Source organism: Panthera tigris, chromosome F2 (genome assembly GCF_018350195.1).
Source record: "Panthera tigris isolate Pti1 chromosome F2, P.tigris_Pti1_mat1.1, whole genome shotgun sequence".
Lineage (NCBI taxonomy): Eukaryota > Metazoa > Chordata > Mammalia > Carnivora > Felidae > Panthera > Panthera tigris.
The window spans coordinates 80,197,793-80,209,979 of record NC_056676.1 but is presented as its reverse complement, the minus strand read 5'-3'; positions in this window follow the sequence as shown (position 1 = coordinate 80,209,979).

Below are 12,187 nucleotides of genomic sequence, written 5' to 3'. Positions count from 1 at the left end.
AGTCACTCGCATCAGATGGGAGGCAGCAGGGCCAGGATTTGAATCGGAACCTGTCTTCCCAACGTGTCCCCATCTCCTCATCTGAGGCCCCATCCCGGTCTCTCCAGCCTCCTAGGGACCAGGCTAGAAAGAGAAATTGGCCCCACAAGGAGGGGCCCGGTCCATGGGGACAGAGAGGCCCTCTGGAGCAGCAGTCTGTGTGACGGCGGGGGCTGCCAGCCCGTCTGCAGGGAGGGGACAGGACCCCACCACGCTTCTGACCGATATGGGGCCTCAGACCCTTGACGGCCCTGGCAGACCCTCACAGCTGCCCCCTCACTGTGGGGGCGACGAGGGGTCAGTTCCACCGCCGGAGCCCTGGAGTGGCAGGTCTCCAAGCGCCTGCCTTCTGGAGCCTGCTGTCTTAAATCAGCCTAGAAGACCGGACGCCTGGGTGGCTCAATCTGTTAAGTGTCTGACTCTTGATTTCAGCTCAGGTCTTGATCTCGGGGTCGTGAGTTCAAGCACCACGCTGGGCTCCACACTGGGCTTGGAGCCTATTTAAAAAAAAAAAAAAAACAATCCAGCATCTGAGCCTAGAAGAGCTGTTCCCAGCCCCACCCTGCCCTGCGGTGACCGTCACTTCCCCACACTCCTTTCAGCCACCCCCGGGGCTTCCTTTGTTTGTAGCACACACATTCCGAACCTCCACGACTGACACCCACGTCTGTCTACTCGTGTCCCTGCATCCGATGACGGATTTCCCGGCCAGGCCCACACCCACCTCCCCCCAAAAAAGGGCCTGGCGTACGGGGCCCGGGATGGGCGCCACTGAGACAGAAGGCACGGCTCTTTTCTGGAGAGTGGACGGAGGCGGGGGCCGGAGCCCAAGTCCGCTCCACGCGGCCCAACCCTCATTCCCTCCACCGCCGCGCCCGAATCACCCAGGCGGGGATGGGAACCAGGTTGCTGGCCGTGAACAGGCACGCTTGACCGTGGGCAGCTGTCAGCCAGCCTGCAAACAGGACCTGGCCCCCTGGCCCCACGCTGTCTCTCACGCCTGCCCCAGGCTTCAACCTACTCCCGCCCACCTGCCCACCGGCCCGGGCCGGGCCCTGTCCTCCCGAGCCCCCCACAGGCCGATCCCGGGCACTGCCAGCCAGCTCCGTGGAGAGAAGAAAGCAGACAGCCGGGGAAGGGCCTCACGTGGGACCGCTGGACCTCCCCGTTCCTCGCCAGAAGGAGGAGCCTCCCTGGGGCAGGGGCAGAGCAGGGCACAGAGGTCACAGGGCCACCCGTGATGTGTGAGGTCCTTTCTTTTTCTTTTTTAAATGTTTGTTTATTTATTTTGAGAGAAAGGGCCAGAGAGGGGGAGGGAGAGAATCCCAAGCAGGCTCCACACACCACGAAGCCAACCGTGAGATCGTCACCTGAGCTGAAATCAAGAGTCGGACACTTAACTGACTGAGTCACCCAGGCGCCCACTGCGAGATCCTTTCTTAAGAGGTGCCAGAGTCAGATGGTAGAGAGTCACATGCCCAGGCTGGGTACCCTGCCTGCCGACTCCCATCAGAGAATGAGCCCTGGTCTCACACTGAGCCTTGATCCTGGTCTCACACTGAGCCTTGGTCCTGGTCTCACACTGAGCCCTGATCCTGGCCACACACTGAGCCTTGATCCTGGCCTCACACTGAGCCTTGATCCTGGCCACACACTGAGCCATGATCCTGGCCACACACTGAGCCTTGATCCTGGCCTCACACTGAGCCTTCATCCTGGCCACACACTGAGCCTTGATCCTGGCCACACACTGAGCCTTCATCCTGGTCTCACACTGAGCCTTGATCCTGGCCACACACTGAGCCATGATCCTGAACACACAATAGCCTTGATCCTGGTCACACACTGAGCCTTGATCCTGGTCTCACACTGAGCCTTGATCCTGGCCACACACTGAGCCTTCATCCTGGCCACACACTGAGCCTTCATCCTGGTCTCACACTGAGCCTTCATCCTGGTCTCACACTGAGCCTTCATCCTGGCCACACACTGAGCCTTGATCCTGGCCACACACTGAGACTTGATCCTGGTCTCACACTGAGCCTTCATCCTGGTCTCACACTGAGCCTTGATCCTGGCCACACACTGAGCCTTCATCCTGGCCACACACTGAGCCTTCATCCTGGCCACACACTGAGCCATGATCCTGGACACACACTGAGCCTTCATCCTGGCCACACACTGAGCTTTGGTCCTGGCCACACACTGAGCCATGATCCTGGACACACACTAGCCTTGATCCTGGTCACACACTGAGCCCTGATCCTGGCCACACACTGAGCCTTGATCCTGGCCTCACACTGAGCCTTGATCCTGGCCACACACTGAGCCTTCATCCTGGCCACACACTGAGCCTTGATCCTGGTCTCACACTGAGCCTTGATCCTGGCCACACACTGAGCCATGATCCTGGCCACACACTGAGCCTTGATCCTGGCCACACACTGAGCCTTCATCCTGGCCACACACTGAGCCTTGGTCCTGGCCACACACTGAGCCTTGACCCTGGTCTCACACTGAGCCTTGATCCTGGCCTCACACTGAGCCTTGATCCTGGCCACACACTGAGCCTTCATCCTGGCCACACACTGAGCCTTCATCCTGGCCACACACTGAGCCTTGATCCTGGTCTCACACTGAGCCTTGATCCTGGCCACACACTGAGCCATGATCCTGGACACACACTAGCCTTGATCCTGGTCACACACTGACACTTCATCCTGGTCTCACACTGAGCCTTGATCCTGGCCACACACTGAGCCTTCATCCTGGTCTCACACTGAGCCTTGATCCTGGCCACACACTGAGCCTTCATCCTGGCCACACACTGAGCCTTGATCCTGGCCACACACTGAGCCTTGATCCTGGCCACACACTGAGCTTTGGTCCTGGCCACACACTGAGCCTTGATCCTGGTCTCACACTGAGCTTTGATCCTGGGCACACACTGAGCCTTGATCCTGGGCACATGCTGAAACCTGATCCTCTGCACAGACTGACTCTTATCCTGGTCCAAGCCCTGCCGCTGGCCATCATCTAGCCTTGACCCTGTCCCCACTCTTAGCCCTGCCCCTGCCCCACACGTGACCTTCACACACACACACATGGCCCATGACTTTGGCAGGACTGAGGGATCATCATTCCCTATGCCAGGTGAGCAAGCTGAGGCCTCGAGGCCACAAAGCCCAAGCCCTGACTCCCATGGCCGATCAGTTGCCAAAGTGGGACCTGAGTCCAGGTCTCAGACTCCAGATCTGGCACTGGCCCCCTCTCACCAAAGCTTCTGAGGACCTTGCCAGGGCTCTGGAGAGGCCACATGAGAGAGAGAGCAGGTGCCCTGGGGCCGGGGGGAGAAAGGGCCCGTCCCCACCACTGACAGAGGGCGATGCCTGGCCAACCTCTCCAGGGGGCCTCTGGGAAAACAGCTCAACAGAACAGAATGATCTCAGCAGGGCAGGCACTTCCTTAGTGGTGAACAACCCCATACTGCACCCCGTCAGCAAGGCTGCGGCTTCTGGCCTGGTGGGGAGCATCCCAACCCCAGGGTAGACCCCACCAACTCCAGGCCACCTCTCTATAAATGCAGGAGACACAGCTGCTTCTGTGCCACTTCTGGGGCTGCACACGTTTCTGGTTCAGATTTTCCAAAGACGGTAAAAGTGTATGCCATGTGTTACCAGACACCCCCCCCCCAATGGGGGCCGGGGCAGCCCCCCTTCCGTCAAACACGCTGAGCATTCTGCAGTGAGAAGCATCCAGATCATGCGGAGTGGGAGTCCTCACAATCACAAACATCCTCAGGCTGGCTGCAGTCGGCTGAGGCGGCTGCCGGACCCGCACGCTTTCCCATCTCACCGCGGTTTCCATTTCAGAATCCCGGGGAGGGGTGCCCACTGGCCGGTGCCCACTGCCCGCTCCCTGCCCACCAGCCCGGAGAATTGGCATCAGCTCTCCGGAAAGCCACCGTCTTGGCCGACAGAAATAGCATCCCTGCCCATTCCCACCGGCTGCCTGCCCCTCGGGGCCCGGGGCAGTGTGGAGGAGGCAGGGGTCCACGCAGGCTCCCGCCACCCGCCCCCCCACCCACCTCACCAGCTGCAGGAGGGGCTCTGTGCAGAGAAATGGAAGATCACATCCCCCAGTGCCTGGTTCACATCCGGGCTACACCTCCCATTAGTTGGGTGGCCTCAGGCCCCTGCCCTGTCTGAGCCTTACTTTGCTAACTTTTAACAGGAGGGCAACGCTGACAGGGCCCCCCATGCCCTTCAGCAGCCAGGAGGATTGCCTGGCCCTCCGGAAGAGAGGGCAGGATGAGCAGCCCTAAAACCCAGCAAGATGAGACAAAGCTGCAGCAGGAGAGAATGAGGTTAGACACCAGGAGGAACTTCCTGTTCAAAAGAGAGGCACAGACACCCTGGAAGGTTCTCTGGGGAATACTGTAAAGGCAAGAGAGAGGTCCAAGTGCCTGTGAGGGGCCACGGTAACCTGGAGTCCTGCGCTACCTGCCCATTTCTAAAATAAGGGGGCATTTGCATTTACTGAGCTCCTACTGTATACGGGCACAAATGCTGAGCATCGGAGAGGGAGAAACAAGTCAAATTCTGGCCCTGCCGGGGAGGAGCCAAATGTCCAGTTTGAAACAGACTTGGCAAGCGAGGCAGGGCCCAAACTGCCCTCAGAGCCCTGGCTGAGAGGAGTCAGTGGGCGGTCTTCAGGGAAGAGGCGGCCTTGAAGCAAGGGTGGAGGTGGGTCTAGAAAGCCGCGGGAGGGCATTCAAGGTGACGAGAAGAGTCGGGGGAAATGGGTGCAGGTCAGGAGGGACGTGGCTCTCCAGGCACTGAGGAAAGGCCGCAGGGTCGGATTTTCTGTCTCCGGATGAGAGCGGGGCCGGGGGCTGGGGCCCGTGGGAGGCCTGTCCTGGAGCCTGGAACCCCAGGTCCCTAGAAGGGACCACATCCTAGGAGTTTGGAATCACAGAAACTTAGAACCAGTGACATTTAGAGCCTGGGGTCTTTGTGTCCCGCCCCTCGGAGGCCGTGAGCCCTCCCGCCCACCCAGTGCCAGGGCCCGGGCAACAGCTCTGGGCCCTGCCCGTCTGGGCTCTGGCCACTTGCAGCCGCAGGGAGCTCACCGCCTCCTGCCAGGGAAGGGGGACAGGGTTGTCGGACAACGGCCCCTGCTGCCACCGCACCCCTGCATGGACACAACTCCCTCGCCGTCCCCGCCCCCACGCCAGGGTCAGCAAGGCAGCTAAAGTCAGAGGAGCCTGGGTGTCCCGGGGCCGCCCCTCTGAGGCCTGCCGAACAGACAGACACAGACAGATACGGCAATTCCGGTCCCACGGGGCCGTCCAAAGGCCAGGAAGGGCTGAAATAGAAAGCAGGTCCTGAGGCCCTGCAGGGGATGCGGCCGCCTCGTGGCCTGGGTGGGCCGGTCTGCTTCTGCCCAGGCAGCCTCGGCCCCACCCAGCCCTGGGCAGCTGGGGTGCCTGGCCCTGGGCCTCCAGAACATGGGTGTCCAGCGGCCCAAGGCCAGGGGCCTGGACCTGGAAGAGACCTCAAACCCAGCACTGCCTGCCCTGGGCGTGGGGTCCTCTCCACCTTGCCTGGGATGGGTTCCGGAAGCTTCTGAGCGAAGGCTCCGCAGGCCTGGCCCGGCTCCACCCGCTCCTAGCAGCGTGACCTCGGGCAGGTGACTCCGCCGGTCCCTTCTGTCAAACAAAGACGGTAACAAGGGCGCTCCCCAGGGAGGGCTCTTTCGTGGACGCCTGAAGTGCTTCAGGACAACGCATGCCTGGCACAGAGCCACTGCTCAATAAACAGCGGTGTCACTCTCGCGTCTCTGTCACCGTTGCTTGCTGACTGACGGACCCCCGGACCACTATTTCCAAACCGCAGGTCATGACCCAGCGGTGGGTCAATTTAGTGGGGTCACAGCGGGCACTGTTTTGTATCATGGTGCCCAGGACCCACCGGGGCGTAAGCAGGGCCCTCCCACCATGTCCCCAGACCTCAGGAGGCTGTGGGGAGGGACGGGGGCTCAGGACCCGGAAAGGACTGCAGTCACTGCTCCCCGGTGACCACGTGGCCCCAGCAGCCCCGCATCGGACGGACCCAAAGGTTCCGCCCCTTCTCAGTCCCAGGTGTAGAGGGTCCCAAGGCGGTGGGGGCACCCACATCGGGCCCCAGGGCTCCTAGTCCCCATCCTGAGTCCTCGGGAGCCCTGTGAGAGCCCAGGGGAGGCCAGGGGCTCAGCCCCCTCCCCCTGCAGGGACAGGGCCGATGAAACAAACTGGTCCTGGTGCAGGCCTGGATTGGGGCACACGGGAAGCCCCCCGGGCAAACTGGCAGGTGTATCCTCATTGAGGGGAACCCCGCCATTCTCCCAGCATCCCCTGAGCTGGTCCTGGATGGGCTCTGCGGGCCCAGGGACCATCCATATGTACCCCCGCCCCAACTGGCTAGTAACGGGTGAGGAGGGGCCAGGCCATGGTGGGAGCACCTGCCCAGGCTATGGGGAGGTTCGGGGGGGGGGGGCGGGGGGGGGCGCTGAAGCAGCGTGTGAGCTGGGAAAATAGAACCCTGCTCCTGGTCTGGGTTTGCTCACCTGTGAAAGGTAGGGTCAACTTGGTGTTGAAAGGCAGAGCCAGGTGTGAATCCCGGGAGGGCTGGGGGGGTGGGGGGAGGGGGCCAACCTCAGGCAGGCCAGGTCGGGATGTCTGACACAGGGGAGACGCCATGCCACCTGAGCCGTCGCCTCCTCCCCCCAAAGTCACGGCCCAGCTGGATGCACGGGAGAGGACTTGATGTTAAGGCTGGAGGGCCACATGCACGTGCACCTGTGTGTACACATCTACGCGCCAGGCAGGTGCGTGTGTGCACGAGCAAGTGTGTGCACACAGGGGCCGCCGCAGGGCCCTGCAGGGGTGGGGTGAGGCCCGGACACGTGCACTTCGGGGCTGAGATTGGACAGAACGTGCGGTGGCCCTGAATTAGCCAGCTGCTCTCTGGCTGGGGGACCGGTCAGTGACCCGGTTCTGGGACCCAGTTGCCACACCAGCGACATGGAATCATAATCGCACCCGCCTTTCAAGGCTGCTGTAGGAACGTGGCAGTGGTTTCACTGAACCCACGAGGAAGGTTCTCACGGTCCCAGACACTGAGTTTAATGGGAGGTCGAACAGTCCTGCCCTGGTCACTCCGGCCGCCTATGGGCCCCCGAGTCAGGGATGCCACACGGCAGCCGAGGGCTGCCTGGGAGCCCAGGCCCGGTTCCCACCGGCATCTGCCGTGACCCATTCGCCGGGTGGTTTGGGGCAGGTGTCTATCCCTCTCTGGACTTCTGTTTCTCTACCTGTAAAAATCAAAGGTGGGACAAGATGAGCTCCTGGGTGATGGGAGAGTGGTCCAGGGAACTGGGGGATAAGTCCCAGGGACGGTGGTCCCGGGAGTCACCTCCGGGATGGCCCCAAAGCTTCAGAGCGCATCCTCGAGATAACTAGGCGCTGGGCCCTTGCTAAGTGCCCCCGTTTCTCCACGAGGTGGGTGGGTTCTAGGTGCGTGGCCCAGACTAGCCCCAGGGCCCAGGGTGAGGGAGGGAGTCATCTCCCAGCCCGCGTCCTCCTCGATCCGGAAACTCTGCCCCACGTGGGCCTCATCCCTGTCCAAAGGGCCTGCCCTCTAGACACTGAGGGCCAGAGCACATGAGCGAGCGGCCCGACCAGGCTTGAACCAGGCCCGCCCGGGGGCCCTGCCATTCCCAGCCTCCCAACACCCCACCTCGGACACTCGAGGTCACCTTTCCCAGAGAAAGAGAAAGGCCCCCCTCACCCTGCCCTCCCCACGGGTGACTGGCCCCTGCCAGGGGCTCCAGAGCACAGAAGGGGACACGTGGCCATTGACCCCTTAGGAGGGCCCTGAGGGGCCTTCTCACCAGCTCCCGATGGCCCCAGGGCTGGGGGCTCCCCACACTGCTTCCAGCGGGGACAGTCCCCCTGCAGAACCGGGCTGTGTCCCCCACCCCGGCAGCCTCACCCCGGCACTGTTTACGTCCTCGAGTGGCAACAAGACAGGGCCACTCGGGAGGACAAATGAGGTCTGCAGCTGCAGGCACCAGGACGGTGACAGGACATGCTTGGCTGTCACCAAGTGTCCCCTGCCTCCCCCGCAGCCCCCACCTGACTGCCCGGCTGCTATTTGTGGCTGAGTCCCTCGGGATGGCGGGCTCTAGGAGTGGCAAGACGAGCTGGGCATTGAGAGGGCCACCGTGTGGACAGCTTTACAGAATTCCACAGCACGAGCTGAGAGAGGGAGGGGCTTCTGTGGGCTCAGGGAGGGCTGTCCACCAGGCTGGGCCCTAGGAGGGACGGCCCTATCCTGACCCAGCCACTGTCCGACCTCTGACCCCAGCCACAGGCAGCCTGGCCTGACCCAGCCTGTCGAGGGCTATGGGAGGGTCCCCTTGAGCCTCCCGGCCTCCAGCACTTTCCCCCACCGCCCCCCCCAGGACTCCTGGGTCCCACAGAAAGGAGCTTCCCTGGGGCGAGGGGTCCTGGAAGCCGACCCAGGCTGCCACCCTGCTCCCCCAGGCAGTCTGCTGGCGTTCGTTTTGTTCCAGAGGATCTCCCCAAGATTTCTCTGGGAACCAGCCTGTGTGTGCCCGGCCGGCCCTGCCCGTGACTCAGCGGCAGTCTCCAGCTCGTAAAATGTGAGCCTGCACTGGCTCAGCCCTCGGGCCCCCACCCACATCCTGGCCGCCTCCAGGCTGCCCTGTTCAGAAACAACACTGAATCTACACTCCCTTGGCAAGATCCTGGGTGCCCTCCCTTGCCTGCCTGGGGCGGGCCAGAGACACCGTCACCTTCCTGGGTCTCCGTTTCCCCTTCTGAGACGCATAGGACAGTAGTCTCAGGAGATGATCAGCGGTAGCCTGTGAGCTCACCCTTATATTAGCAGGGAGCCTGGACCTGGGAGCAGGGAAGCTGCTCCGGGGACCACCCTCCCACCAAATCTTCAATGGCTCCCCACTGCCCTCAGGGTCAAGTCCACCCCTCTGGTTCCCACAGGGCAACTAAGACCCAGTGTGGAGGGGCTCTGATCACTCTCAGCTTCGCTGCTTTTCCCCACCTGCCCCCCACTCCTGGGGACCGTGACACACAGTTTCCCCTGCCCACAGGGCCTCCCCTCCCCTCTGCCCTCCTTCCTGTACTGCCCCTCCAGGAGCCCTCCCGACCACACTCCTCCCCACTGGCTGCTCGTTGCAAGTGTCCCTCACCAGACTGAGATCTCGGGGGCCAGGGTCCTCATCTGTCAGGCAGCATCCAGCATCCCTTGACCCCAGGGCCCGGCATGGGCCGGCTCAGTAGGTGCTGGGTAGAGGGTGCTGGGTGGTCCCACTGCATGAGCAAGGAGCAGCCCAGCGACAGGAGACTAGAGAGGCCACTCTGGCAGAGGAGACACAGCAAAGACCTGACCCTGAGCCCTCCCTGGCCCCAGTCGCAGCCACCCTCGGACCCTGAGACCCGGGCTCACCCACAAGCCACCCCCCTGGTCAGGGTGTCTGTCTGGGGAGGGATGTCTGTCCCTGCCACCACTCCCAGATCAGGCCTGATTACTGAGATTTATGACCCACTGCCCCATCCCACTGGCCCTCCTCACATCCGGGTCTTTCCCACGCACCCGACCCCACGCGTCCCCACAGGGGTTACACTAGGTCACAAGGTCACAAAGGGGCCCCGGGCTGGGGCTGACCCCACAAACACACTCAGGCGTGCGTGTGCCCCTGCAAGGCCACATCCGCCCCAGGGACACAGGACACACAGGAGGGGGCACAAGCGGGGAGGCCCGGATACCGAGTGTGCAGGTCCCCGGTCACGGGCACACACAGGCACACCCAGGCTCAGAACATGCAAAACAGAAAACCCAGACCGTACCCCGGGAACCCGGAGAGCCACCAGGAGCGGAGGTAGCCAGGAAGCATCTGTGGCTCCCGGAGAGAAAACTGAGATTGCAGCCTGGTGCTCCCACCGCCCACGGTGCCAGCCACGTTCTTGGGGGCCCGGCAGCCTCCCCAGACAAGGTGCTGGGGGGACAGAGAGCCAGGGCTGGCGTCACCCTCCCTTTTCCACTGCTCCCCTGCCCCCCCCCGCCGCGCCCTTCCCCCTCCCACCCCACCCCACCCCCCCGCCTGGGTGGTGCAGCTTTGGCCCCACCCCCTCTGCCTCAGTTTCCTCCTCTATCGGGCCGGGGGCTGGGCTGCAAAGTCAGCTCCCCTAGGCTCCCTCCCCCAGGGCCCTGGAACTCGCCAAGCTCCTCCAGGGGGCCGGCCTGGCGGGCGAAGGAGCCCGCCCCGCCCCCACCCCGCCCCCACCCCTCTGCCTTTGCCCAAAAGGAGCCCCAGCGCCGGCCTGACGTCAGGCCCCAGGAAGGCGGTCGGCTGCAGGCTGCCGGACAGAGTGGCCCACAGAGCCGCCCAGGGAGGTCGTCCAGGCTTACTCTGTGCCAGCTCTGCCTCAAGCCGCCAGCATAGGCCAAGGTGCGGTGAGTCCCCCCAAGAGCCGGACCGGGCCTCCCCCCGCTGGCGTGTCCTCGCTGCCCGGCCAGGCAGGCAGCGGAGGGGGTGAGGGGCCGACAAACTGCCCCCAGACCTGGGCAGGGGAGAGTTCAGAGCCTGAAAGGGGTTCTGAGGTCTCACCCTGTAGGGGGCCATTGTACAGATGGGAAAACTGAGACCCAGAGGGTGAGGGGCAAGTAGGTGGTCACAGCGGGACAGTCTGCGCGAAGAGCCCGGAAGGAAGGGCTCCCAGGGGCTTGTGGGAGCATCCCTCCTGACCCCAGAGCCCGACCTGTGCTGCCGGCTCCCCGCTTGCCTGGATTTCATTCATTCATTCATTCATTCACTCATTCAGCACCCTCACTGATCATCTGCAGGGTGCCCAAAGCTGTGTCTCGATTTTCCCACCTGTCAAGGCAATAGGGTGGCCCCAGAGGCCAGGCTAGGGAAGAGACTGGGTGCTTGAGCCTCTTTGAGACCATGGCCACCACTGTCCCCCAGGCTGGGGCAGGGTTGGGGGCTGAGGGATTCATGCAGACAGACTCCTAGCCGCACCAACCCACAGCTCAGACCCTGTGCTCCAGCCCTGGCCCTTCCCCCATGCTTTTGGGGGAGGGGGAAACTGAGGCCCAGGGCGGCTGGCCCACCCAGCCCCCCGCCACGTGAACCTCAGAGCAGGCACTGCCCCCGCCCAGCTCTGGCTGGCGGTAACTGCCCTGTGAGAAGGGCAGCAGAGACAGGGTCCCGAGGGGGGCGGACAGGGTGGGAACTGGCCTGTGGCCAGGGTGCCGGGCGGGACAGACAAGGAGCAGCTGTGCAATCTCAGGCAGGACGGAGGGAAGGAAGGGACAGACGGGACAGTGGTGGCGGCTCACAGCCCTCAGGCAGACAGGCCGCTAGCCCTGCCCTCTGCCCCCCATAATCTCCTGCCAACGTTTCGTCACTCCCAGCCAGGGGGTCACCCAGGGTGCCACCCCCTCCCCTCCAGGGGCCGCGCAGCTGTGTGGCCATGGGCACGTCACTGCCCCTCGCTGAGCCTCGGCAACAGCAGGGGCTCCTGCTTCTACAGCGCGTATGGGGAAGGGGATTGGGGTTTTCTGAGCACCTGCACAGTGGCGCATCTGGCCTCACTTTGTCCTGGGACACCTGATCGGGGGGGGGGGGGTGCTCAACATTGCCCACTTCACAGACCAGGAGACTAAGGCTCAAAGGGGCCGGAGCGGTCCCTTTAACAATCATTCATTTGGTCATTCAGCCGCAGTCCTGAAGGCCAGGCCCTGCCCTCATGAGTCCGCCAGTCCGGGAGGGAAAGACAAGAAACAGGCAAGCAAATCACCAAAAAAAAAACCAACCAAACAAACAAACAAAAAAACACAAAAAAAAACAAAAAAACAAGCTACGTGAAAAGAAAAGGTAGAGCAGGGATCTGGGTGACCTGGGAGGGCCTCCTTGAGGAGGTGTGCTGGCTCAACAGACCCTCAGCAGACCCGACCCTGGGAGTTGCCCCACAGCAAGTCAAGCCAGAGCCATCCCATCTGTCACCGAGGCCGCCCCACAGGCCTCTCCAGGGTCCTGAGCCCAGAGCTTCCACCTCAGG